Below are 12672 nucleotides of genomic sequence, written 5' to 3' on the forward strand. Positions count from 1 at the left end.
TCCAGAAGTAGCTGCTGGACCAAAGCACCTGTAGAGTGGCACAAGGACAAGTCTCCAGGCAGTCATGAGCTAATGCCTGCAACAAGCAAGCTATTATTTGCCTCAATGCTGAAAGCAGATAGAGATGAAGAGCCTGAAAACTTGTACATGAGAACAGTTTGCACTGCATTTTTCCTTTTCCCCTGCCCTGCATTATTCTTTTTGATGTTTGTGATTACAAGCCAGAATTAGCCCTGCTTATTGTCACTCACATTGCAGTTAGCAATTAAGGTGGTGTTCTGAGTTAGTGATTTCCTGTGTTCTATGATAGTGTTTGGGGTTTATGAGGGAGAAGAGTCCGACTGAAAAAAAGCATGTAGCTACCTATTTGAAGGCTTTTACAGGTGGGAAAAAAACCCCTGCTCTTCTATGACTTGGTACTCAATTATGCATCATTAGACTCATGTGCATTTAGGAAGAAATCATGTAATTTAGCCCATTTCTTACCGCCTGGAAGTAACTTGATTTACAATTAAGAAAACTGCTCTTTTGAGTAATGTTAAAACTGCTAGTGTACTATTTTAGTGACATGTCATGCAAGGTGTCGTGTACTGATTAGAGTCAAGTTTTGTCCTTTTTGGGAAATAAATCTAATGTAGTCTAGTCAAAGAATTTAATTTAATTACATGTGTAACACAACTTTCTGCCTTTTACTTAATTGGTCTCGCCTACGTTGTTTCTGCCTATTAGATGATAATTTAGCAATTTCCAATTTGTATATCCCTGAGGGAGGCTCAGTGGAAATAAATGGGAGTGAAAAAACCTCTGAGGCTTTATTCCTCGATTTACTACTTGATGGTGTCTCTTATTTTTTGGTTGTATGGGAGAAACGGAGAATAGTAAAAGAGTAAAAAGGAGGAAATCTTTTGTGTACAAAAGAGCTTAATTTCAGAACAAAGCAGATCTTGTAATCTTTGCTTAGTGTGTTTACACTATTATTTGCTTAGTATATGATATATAAACCCTATTTTAATAATACATGTTTCTGGTTTTAATAATTCATTTATACCTGTATAATTGACTAACCCAGAGCAAATTACCACGTTCCAGGCTGGGGATGGGAAGGTTTATGAGACTACTACCCAGCTGTGGGCTACAATTTGTCTGATAGTACTAACTGTCATTTTAACTGTCAAATTGGTCTAACACTCTGTGTGTGAGAACCTGGTGCCCAAGTATTTGTTTGGGTTTGGTTTTGACTTCTTTCCAGGAACTGGGAACCAGGTGGGACAGGATGGTTTACAAAACAAATTTTTGGTGATCTCTCTACATGTGAATTTCAAATCTCTGGGTCTGAAATCTCTGGAAATTTCAGATCTCTGCAAATGAAAATATGTGGATTTTTTTTTTTTCTTCCCTCTAAGGAAGAGTTCTTCCCTCTAAGATGTGTTTCAGTTACTCAGTTTGAAATGGGTGCCTAAACCTAGATGTGCCTACATGTTTTTGTTATAGTCAAAAGAGTCTAGCCAGAGTGGAAACTACATGTACTTTGAATAAAAGAGATTGCAGGCAATTGTTTTGTAGTTTGGTACATTTCAATTTTACCTTGCAGTTTGCTTTTATTTTCCAAAGAAAACATTCTCTTGAAGAAATTTAGATAACATTATGCTGAGCTGTGTTTGTCTGTGAAGGAATACCACAAAGAAACACAGATTCAGAGAGTTTTAATTTTTTTTAAAGTCCATAAAATTTATATTTAGATGATTGAAGGACTGCAGATTTACAGGTTAAAAAGAAATGCTGGAAAATACCTACCACCTTCAATGTGTTTGTACCTTAAAACACTACCAAAGCATCTATGTAATACCAAGTTAATTTCTTGCTTGAAATAATTCTCAGTTTGTGAAGCACTGACAAGATTAATCTGTGAATATATATATATTTAAAGCTAAATACTTCTAAATCATAATTACAAGTACACGTTAGTCAAATATTTAGATGAAAAATTATACAACTCCTTAATCCTGATGTGATAGTCCTCATATTTAGAAGAAATGCTTTCCCTTAAAAATTAGGAAAATTTGAAACAGTTTAGTAGCACACCAATAAAAATATCTTCACTGTGAACTTCTAACTGAAAGGTCATAACTGGGAGCTGGGAAATTTGTGCTCAACATGGTAACATAGGGTGTCAAAACCTAAGTATCTTCATCTCAGACACCATTAGTTGACTGCTTACAATGTAATGTTTGTAATCCCCATTCCCTCCACTTTTTCCAAATGTAGTGAAGAAATCCATTCTCAGATAAGCAGTTCCTGTACACGACAATTCTGATAATTGTTACTTTATTAACGACACACTAGCTGCATGCTCTACAAAGTCTTCTCAAATATGACTTTGCTCATAGGTGAAATTTTCCTTGCTAAAATTCAAACTACTATGTTCAAACTATTTCTGAACTGTAGGAAGAAAGAGTACAAAGCCCTTTGATCTTATTTGGTTTTAATGGGATTTTTAATGTGCTTTAGTTCTTTGAAAATGCTTGTGTCACTGCCTGGATGTTAGGCAGGCATGCAAACAGTGCTGTACAATTGATTGTACGTAATGTGTGGTTTCTACTGCTCTAACTGACCGATGTAGGCGCATGGTCCAAAATGAGGACTTTTCCATATAACAAGGGACTAAATACCAAATTTCTATCTGTAATGTTGAGATCTGAGGCTTTGCGTCACTTGGATTCATTGCCCTTTTCCATGGGAGCTCAAGTTCATAGGTCACTGACTTAAGAGGGCAACTGGCTGAACAGTTATTTGATAGATATGGGAAGTTTTGGCTAAAATAACAAGGTATTTGAGATCTATCCTCATTTTCTATCATAGTATCATTCAGGGTTGGAAGGGACCACAAGGATCATCTAGCTCCAACCCCCTGCCATGGGCAGGGACACCCCACACTAGATCAGGCTGGCCAGAGCCTCATCCAGCCTGCTCTTAAACACCTCCAGGGACGGGGCCCCAACCACCTCCCTGGACAACGCATTCCAGGGTTTCACCACTCTCATGGTGAAGAACCTCCTCCTCACATCTAGCCTGAATCTCCCCACCTCCAGCTTCATCCCATTCCCCCTAGTCCTATCACTACCTGAGATCCTGAGAAGTCCCTCCCCAGCCCTCCTGTAGGTCCCCTTCAGATACTGGAAGGCCACAATTAGCTCACCTTGGAGCCTTCTCTTCTGCAGACTGAACAGCCCCAACTCCTTCAGTCTATCCTCACAGGAGAGGTTCTCCAGCCCTCTGATCATCTTCGTGGCCCTTCTCTGGACCCATTCCAGCACCTCCACATCCCTCTTGTAATAGGGGCTCCAGAACTGGATGCAGTACTCCAGGTGGGGTCTCAGCAGAGCTGAGCAGAGGGGGAGGATCACCTCTCTCAACCTGCTGGCCACACTTCTGATACAGCCCAGGATCTGATTGGCTTTGCGGGCTGCAAGTGCACACTGAGAGCTCATGTTGAGCTTCTTGTCCACCAGCACCCCCAAGTCTCTCTCCCAGCCTGTATTTGTGCCTGGGATTGCCTCGACCCAGATGCAGGACCCTGCACTTGCTCTTATTGAACCTCATGAGGTTGGCTTGTGCCCACCTCTCCAGCCTGTCAAGGTCCCTCTGAATGGCCTCCTAATGCAGCACATTAATATGTGGGACAAAGCATGCAAAGGTAAGTCACTGTAAACATGATGAAAAAACAGTGGAGACAATCTTAGCTCTGTGTATGCTGTGCCAGGTGAGGTTTAGGCTGAAGGTTAGGAGGAAGTTTTACACAGAGAGAGTGATTGCCCATTGGAATGGGCTGCCCAGGGAGGTGGTGGAGTCACCATCATTGGAGGTGTTTAGGAGGAGACTTGATAGGGTGCTTGGTTGCATGGTTTAGTTGATTAGGTGGTGTTGGATGGTAGGTTTGACATGATGATCTTGAAGGTCTCTTCCAATCTGGTTTATTCTATAATTTTTATTCTGTATTGTTGAAGCTGGATCCAGGGCTGCCAAAGGCTGAGTGTAGTTAGCAGTGGAAGAAATGTCTTGGTTTATTTACCATTGTCTCTTGGGTGGAGGGGAAGTGCTTGGAGGCTATCACATTAATATTTATTAAGGATCTCACCTGATGAAAAATGGTAAAACCAATATGGACTTATAGGCTGCTGTGGGAGAGTTTGTTTTCTGGAAATAGTTTGTGTTTTTGTTTTTTTTTCCCAGAGCATGTTTCTAAACATATTTAGGTGTTATTAGTGAGAAAGCATTAAATAAACTTCTCATACATACAGTATGTTTTGAGAAAAGAACTGTTTAGGTGATAATTCTGTATGTGTGTGAGAGATCTGTAAAAATTTTACTGAATGCCAAGCAGTTGAGTGCTGGGAGTCCTGTATAACTCTCCAGGTGGATCTTACTCACCAGGAGATGAGATTTAGGGAGCCTGATGAAAGCTTCTTATGCCCCCACTCATGTTTGTTAACATTATTCCTGGTAGTAGTTACAAAATAAGCTCTGTAGGTCAAAATAAGCAGGCAATGCTGCTACAGTGGGAGACGTTTGCTGCGATACTGGTGCTTTGATTTCTTAAACTGATTATGTCCTGACTGTCCCCTAACCATGTGGGCTAGTTTCAGTATCGTCTTGCTCACAAAACTTGCTTCTGGGACTTGAAAGTCTGTAATAAAATCTCTATAATTCCTTTATATACCAAAAGAATCAATGATGCTGTGACAAACATTTTGAAGTCTGGAGACTGGGCTAACTTTAATACAAGACTTCAAGGAAGTAAGCAAGGAGCACTCTGAACAGCTATTGTGTTTTTAAGAAATCCTGAAAGCATGAAGGTCCCTTGTGTGATAGCAGTGGATGCAGGTGGATAAAGCATACATTTGGGAAGGGAATTGTTTAGGAAAATGGTGACTCAGAAAGGAATTTAGGTATCACAGTAAATCATCTTGAGATGAACTACTGCAGTGCTGTGGGAAATGCGCAAATGTTATCTTTGTATAAAAAGAGAAGACAAGCAAGTGGATTTAAAATTAATGATTAACTATGAATATAAAGTCTAATTGAATCTTGAAGTTGGCAGCCTGTGGGGAAATGTATACACCTACACAGTAAGCATTCGTGCATCCTGTCATTTCACCCCCAAAATGTATGAATCACTTCCTTTATGGAAAAGTTCAGGTAAAACTTCATTTCCTCTTGTGTAATTACAGAGATGGACTAGTTGGTTTATGAATGATTTCTCAGTTGTATAGGCTGTTCTGGTGTTTTGAGCACTCCCTGAGTGTCTTGGTGTCCTATGCAGATCCCACACAGACCTACAGCCGCTGCACTTATGTGCCCTGGGACCAGCAACAAACATCAGTATTGGGACAGGACACAGACCATGCTGTGAAATGATCTTATGATTCCTGACCACAGTGCTCCTTACCAGTGTTTTTGGTTTCTCTGGGGTGTTCCAAAAGCAGAGAAACTTGATGATTTTGTCTCATCTTGCTTAATGCTAGGCATGTGCAGAGGGAAGGGTTGGAGCGCATGAGTACCTGGTTCCTCCACCTGGGGCTAACCTGGAAAAGATGCTCAGAACATAAATAATGCTTGCTTTATTCCACTGTTTTTAAAAAAGAGTTTTCTATTTTGGGGTGGGCAGTCTTCTCAGCCTTTCCTGAGAAGCTTGAGAAAGCTGCAATGGTAACTAGGCATGACTGTAGAAGGTGTTTTTTGGGAATTGTTTGTTATATCCAGCACAGAATTCTATGTTTTTAATTCACATATGTTTTCCTTGGAACTTGCTGCCACATAAAGGCAATATTGCATTATACAAATGAGCAACCAGATACAGAAATATAAACATACATATTTGGAAATGTATTTCTCTGTTAGTATTCCACTGAGAGGTAGGAGGTATTGTTTTGGATAATGACAGGTTTGGAATCCCACTGTACTTCAGCTGTGGTAGATAGAGGGAGGAAATTCAACTCAGTCTTCAAGTATTCCTCTGCTTAGGCTTTTCTGGTTTTCCTATTGGAGTGAGTGATTATTGATAGTCTCTTAAGCCCCCTATAAAAATTGGTGTATTTATAGAATAGGCTATGAATGATATTAATATTATTATTTTAATTTTTGTAGTTTCATGAGGTAACCAACAGTTTTCTATACGGTGATTGCCACAGAAGTCCATATTGTTTAAATGGCCAAGTGAAAAAAGGTGAAACAGGTTGACGTTAATTGTTATGCCTCTTTAGTTCCAATTTTTCAGGTTTTCAGGTTTGGAGTTAGGAATTAAAAAGCTAGATTCTCAGCATGCATGTTATAATCTCAGTTAAACCGAAGATTTATGTAGCTAACTGTCCCTTAATGCTGTTCCTTTTTGTAATATTTTATATTATATACAGTGCAACTATTCTTTCTTAGTTTAACTTTTTATCGTCTGGAATGCTTTGGATCAGATAAGTACAAGCTGTTGAATTTTACAGACTTCAGCACTATAGTTTGGATTTTATCTCCTCTTCCCATTATTTTAAATAAATAATTAAGTTCTAAATGCAAATGTTTTAATTTAATTGACCTTTCCAAGATCAATGGGAAAATTTCTCTCCTGCTCTGCATAGTTCAGATATTAAAGCAATCCTTTTTCTTTATAAACTCAGTTTTAGGCCAGGAGAGATCATTACTTACGAGTTGCTTGAGCTACTTGTTTTTATAATTGCATTTTATCATAGTGAGTGAAATACAGATTGCTCTTCAGTGCAACCATGAAATAATTATAAGTAAACACAAGATATATGTTCATTTGCACTATTTTGCTTTCTCATTTTCATCTAGTGATACATACATACTCATCTCACGTGAGATTTGATTCACAAGGTGTCTCTTTGCTTAGCAATGTTTATATACTGGGATATCACTACTCTGCTGTTTCTTGTGTCAGCTGCAGAACTTGTATTTAGTGTGGAATTGTGTGTACCTGATATACGATGTCATAAAAACTTTACTGAGCACAATAGAACAATCAAGGGAAGTTTCCTTTTTTTTTTAAAGCAGGCTTGTCTTTGTGCTTTCTTTTCTTTTTCTTTCCCGAAAGTGAGAACATGAGTGTCAGCTTCACTTCTACCTATTCCTGACATTTAAAGTTGTTGACTACACAGGGACTACTCATACACATAAGGAGTAGTAATGTGGTCTGGCTCTGTGTCCCTACTGTCTACTGTATATAAGAAAGGAGGATGAACAGGAAACATAATACGGAGTGAAGTCTCCAACTGCCTTCTTTCAGCTTCATTATGGGAACAGCTTGCGAACTCATCTGTGAATTACAGCATTTAAATAGCTAGTTAGCCATGAGGAAGAGTTTTTGGGCTCCAGTTACATTGTTTCTTCCTAAAGATAATTGAATAAGGACTATCTCTAGATTTTATTCTTCCAGCCCAAGCAGCAGTATTTTATTTACTTAATGAAAGATGAAATCTCATTATGTTAACCAGATTGCTGCTTTTCTTTTAATACTATGTCTGCTTTTAACCCTATTTTATTTGGAGAGTGTCACATATTCAATTTCACTTTATAGATTCATCCTCTTATAAGAGATGAAGACATGGAAAGAGACAAGATGCATCAGTAGGGTATTCTTGGGACCTACCCGCAGTCCTGCCAGGAACAAGGGCAGGAGTTTATAGCACCACAGGCAATACTCCCTTACTGAATTTTTCACCTATTAATTTTATCTGCTACTTGCCGTTTCTGTGAAACTGTCAGCGTTGCTTAATTTTAACTGACACTGCTTTTGTAAAGAGGGTTGTGCAAGGCACTGGCTCAGGAGTGAGTGGTCATGATGTCTTTTACAGGAAGAGTTTTTTTTCTTAAGACAAAGTTCTTTCCATTGTGCATTTTGTTGTTGGGTATAGAGTACTATTTCCAGTAAAGCTGAAACTCATTTGTGAGAAGTGGTGAAATCAACGGAATAATGTCTTTAATGATTCTGTGCTGTTACTTTAATAGGACTTTAGATAACTGTTATTGAAATGTCTGCTGTACCATCAGAAGGTTTGTCATTTTTTCCCCCTCTAAGTCATCCTGACAGGTGATGTGAGATGGTACCATGCAGACATATCATCAGCATTGCCAATGAGCTGACCTTTTCCTCTTCATTCACTTAATTTGTATTTGAGTAATTTGCGTCCCTGTAATGATGCTTGGATGTCTGAGTAGCTGTCATGATGTCTTGGGCTCATTTCATGACAAAACCCAGTTGTTTCAAAACATGATTGTTTCATTATTCATGAGGACTGTTGTTATTTTATCCCTTCTCCTGCACAAGCAAGGTTAGCTGGAGAGAAACAAAACCTGTTTTGCATTTGCAGGATTGGCTATTAAATATTTTTACATAATGCAGTGTTTTTTATACAAATATCTAATGATTTATTTAAAACTCTCCTCCTAGGAAATTTGGGTAGCTACCCATGAGGCAAAGAAGGTTATAATGAAATTCTGGTCCCTTTTCCTGAAGCAAGTATACGTTTGAACTTCTGTGTTTTAAGATCTTTTACGTTTCCCCTGATATGTAATTACTGTGAAATTACTGTGAAAGGTATGGTACCATGTATACAGTTACCCTTGCGGAATGTGGGCCATTGCTATCCTAACCCTTGGTAATAAACTGAATGACTATGTCAGTCTGAATTGTTCTTTGGTATAGATTCCATAGATTCTTGTGTATCATAGCAAACAAACAAACTAACAAACAATCAATAAAATTGGGAAGAAAAGTGTAGAAAACAAGAAACGTGTGTGGTAAAACTGCCCAGCTTGCTGTAGGACAGAAAGGCAAGCTGATTTACTATGCTATGAGACCAAAGTCATTTACATTCAGCAGGTTTTTGTGTTAAATGAAGATCTGTGAAGCTGACCTGAAAAAGAGCTCAAGGAGGGAGTCTTATGAAGATACGATGGCCTTGTTTTGGCTAAAACTGATGAAGCAGGGCTCAAAATAACATGAAGACCCAACATCAAAGCAGATCCTGAGGGCTGGGGTGCCCAAGCGAATACCTTTGCTTAATTAACTGTAATTTTAATATTGGAGTTGACACCTCTCCATATATTATTCAGTAAAGTTAAGTGCATGCTAGAAATACATGATTATGTTATTCAAATTTCCTCTGAAACCACACTAAACATGACCCAGAAGGCAGGGACAACCTGCCTGCGTCAAACCCATGAGAGGGACTTCTCTGCCTGCAGCCTCTACCACCATGGGGTGTGCGTGCTGCTGGCACCGGTACCAGGGTCAGCAAAGGAAGGTGAAGCATGGTCCAGCTCTAACTGTAACTGTTGATTAATACAGTAACATACATGGAGAAAGACTTTTAGAACTAAAATAGATGCATGTCAGTTTCATGATTTTGATGTGCAGCACAGTGACAGATTTGGGAGATTGTCGAGAGGTTACCTTTCACTGCCTTCTCCTTTCAGGATACAGCACATTTGCCTCCCTGTGATTGTAACCCAATGTCCAGCTTATAATTTTTCCTTCAGCCAGCTGGCTTTGGGACTTGATTGTCCGTTCATTACTACCCTACTGTTGAAAAGCATCTTTTGAGATGGCAGAAGTTTTCATATTAAAAGTGAATTGAAGAAGCCATGCTTGTGCAGGGGTAAATTTTTGAGGATGAGTGACTGATTTAGCTTAGACTATTTATTTTTTGTTTGATTGGTTGTTTGGTTTTTTTTTGTGTGTGTGTAAAGCCTTCCAGTTTACTACACATTCCATAGGCTTAGGAATCAATACTGGAGCAACATTATTGATAAAAAAATGCAGAGACAAAAGTCGATACATATATTTTTAGCACAAGAAGCAGCAAAATACTGATGATAAAAGTAATATATGTTTAAGAAAAAGAGCTAGGGTTGAATTTTATCTTTCTTTACTCTGAGTGCAGCTATAGCCTGGATTTTTATTATTTTTTTTTTTAATCTCTGTTGCTTTTTGCCTGCAGCTGTATTTGTAATACTGTTGTGTTTTATTTTTCTCTCTGCATTTCTCTTTCACTCAGGCCACTTTCTATCTCGCAAGTATGTAGCTGGTGGTAGTTTTGTGTCTTTTTATGTGGCATGAGGTGTCACCGTGCTAAATACAGTATGCACAACAGAGAAAAACACAATTAAAACCTGTAAAAATAGTTGATATTCTGTGTAACAGAGCCATGGCAGGGGGGTTGGAACTAGATGTTCCTTGTGGTCCCTTCCAACCCTGAATGATACTATGATACTATATTTACTAAAGTTTACAATACTTTAGAGCTTAGTAAAAGTTGTTTCAAATACTATGAACCAATGTTAAGAGTAACTTAGGCTGTATTCCTGGAGCTGATGTGGATTTATTTTAGACTGTTGTGCAACAAAATGCTTGCATGCATACATAATTTTTAAAAAGACAAAAAAAAGACCATGATCTATTAATACAATCTGAATGCCCTCAATTACATATTAAATATCGTCAGGCAGGAATGTGTGGCACAACAATTAGATGAGAGCTGTTTTACAGGTCTGTTCAGAGATGGACTCTAAATCTTTTTTACTGTTTAGAAACTAAGATAATTTGTTGTCAAACTATGACTGTAAATAACTAACTGTGATTATTCATGTGAGGATTTCAGCGGTACTGTGTATGTAATAGAAATCAAGTACTGGGTTTGCATCTGCTCATTTGCCACAGAGTGATGAAATCATCTTGGAAACATAAAAAAAAGATGTTGTAATGTTCCAGTTATGTCTCTCTGCCTTCCACACGCATTGTCCATGCAAAATTCAGGAAACTCAACCTGTGTTTGCAGGTGCCAGTAAGAATTAATGATGTAAGTAAGAATTAATGTTGTTAGTCATAGCTTCAGGCATGATATTTTTTGAAATCTACTCTACAAATTGTATTTAGGTGTTGTTCATTACTTTATTTCTGCCTTCATTCCTGCAGTTACTGTCATGGACTTGTAGCTCATTTTAGCTTTTTTATATATGCCAATCACTTGCTGGTCTTTGCATGCAAATGAAGAAATCTTAATGATCTCTTGCTGCAGGAAAAAAAAAATAGCCAAACCAAAAAAGACCCCTTACAGAGAAATAGATTGATTCCTCAGCCTTTTTGATTTTTTAATGTGAGCCTCAGTAAAGACGCACTCTGCAGAAGTAGTCTATAGAAATAGTAATTGTGCCACCTTTGTTTCAGTGCTGTATGTGTACTTTTTAATGATGAAGCTTCTCAGACGTCATTTTTCTGCTCAGAGTGAAGCATGATGGGCCTATTTGAATTCATCTTTCCACAGTAAACTTCATAAGCTTATTCCTTGCTTTAGTAATTACCATATATTTTCTCCCAGTTTCTTTTAGGGTCAAGATTCTCTGAAATTAGAACTAATTATAGGAAAACCTCTTCTGGTTTGGGAAGATTTCAAAGGCTCTTCTTGCTGACTTTTGTTACTGGTGTTTTCCTTTTGACAACGTTTATAAAATATATTTCCCTCTTTATATGTAAAAATAGATAAAGGAATAATAGTAATCCTGTCTTTTTGTGAAATGCTATTCTCATCTCTCTTCTCAGACTGTAGTTGCATTTCATCATAAATCGTTTTCAGAGCTGTTGTTGCTTGGTCTTCTGTTTTCCTTAAGAGCAAAGTCATTTCAAGAGCAATATATTTTAATTCTTCCCTAATTATTTTTCTATTTTGGACGATTCAGGAAATTAAGGCTGTTTTGGCAGCACAGTATATTAAATCTGCTATAACCACATTTCATGTGATGTGAGCTGGTCTAAATTCCCTTTTGTATTAGATTAGTGGTTCTAGTTTAACATATAAGTATTTAGCATGCATTATAGCATCATATATTTAATGTAATTTGCTTTTAGGCCTTACCGTACATTTAATAAAGCAATTAGTTAACCATTTACTATCAATGAATTGTACTGTGGTAAATGAAATTAATATTGCCTGTAATGCATGAAGATACATTAAGCAAGTATTTCCTAAAGTATTTAAGGAAGTATTTTCTCAAAGAAAATGACAAGGACCAGATTTAGGCCCTGGTACTGTGGTTGTCTTTCCTTCCTGAGTTCTTAAGGAAATTTTAAAGGAAGTTGGCTCGTAAAACCAGTGAAGTGTACATGGCTTTTCAAGTGTGTTACTGTTCAATTTAAGAGACATTTTTGTATGTAATATTTTGCTTCACTTGTATACAGATTGGGATTAATTGACTACTTTAAATAGTTTGTTCATCAGCATTTGGCCCAGTCTCGTTGCCCTTTTTTTTTGCCAATTTAAGCATACCAGGAGCTTTTGTGTAACAAGAGTGAAGGCAGATGAACTTCTGCAGAACTACAATAAAGTCAACAAGTTGCAACTGCAAAACAAATGTCTTGTGTACCATTCAGAAAGGCATTAAGATGTTGGTTGATGATTTGCAAAAAAATCTTACCATCTTCCATAGACTTGGACTTCTGTTTTCAGTAGCATAAATCATATGGCTTATATATCGTTAGAGACCAGACGCCACTGAGACAAATATACTAATACTGCAGTGGTTGGTTTCACTGTGGTCTGCATTTTCTGCGTAAATAATATCTGTAAAATTAGTAGAATTAAATTCCTGGGTTTGTTTTTGTGTTTTTCC

General features: G+C 37.8%; 1 protein-coding gene across 3 annotated transcripts in view; it reads left to right on the forward strand.

The window, feature by feature from the left end:
* Window positions 1-12672, forward strand: part of TRAPPC9 (trafficking protein particle complex subunit 9) — a 441084-nt gene that overhangs the window by 187643 nt on the left and 240769 nt on the right. The gene's annotated exons all lie outside the window — the stretch shown is intronic.

The sequence above is a fragment of the Melanerpes formicivorus genome, unplaced genomic scaffold, assembly GCF_026170545.1.
Source record: "Melanerpes formicivorus ecotype bairdi unplaced genomic scaffold, bMelFor1.0.p_v2 SCAF_32, whole genome shotgun sequence".
Lineage (NCBI taxonomy): Eukaryota > Metazoa > Chordata > Aves > Piciformes > Picidae > Melanerpes > Melanerpes formicivorus.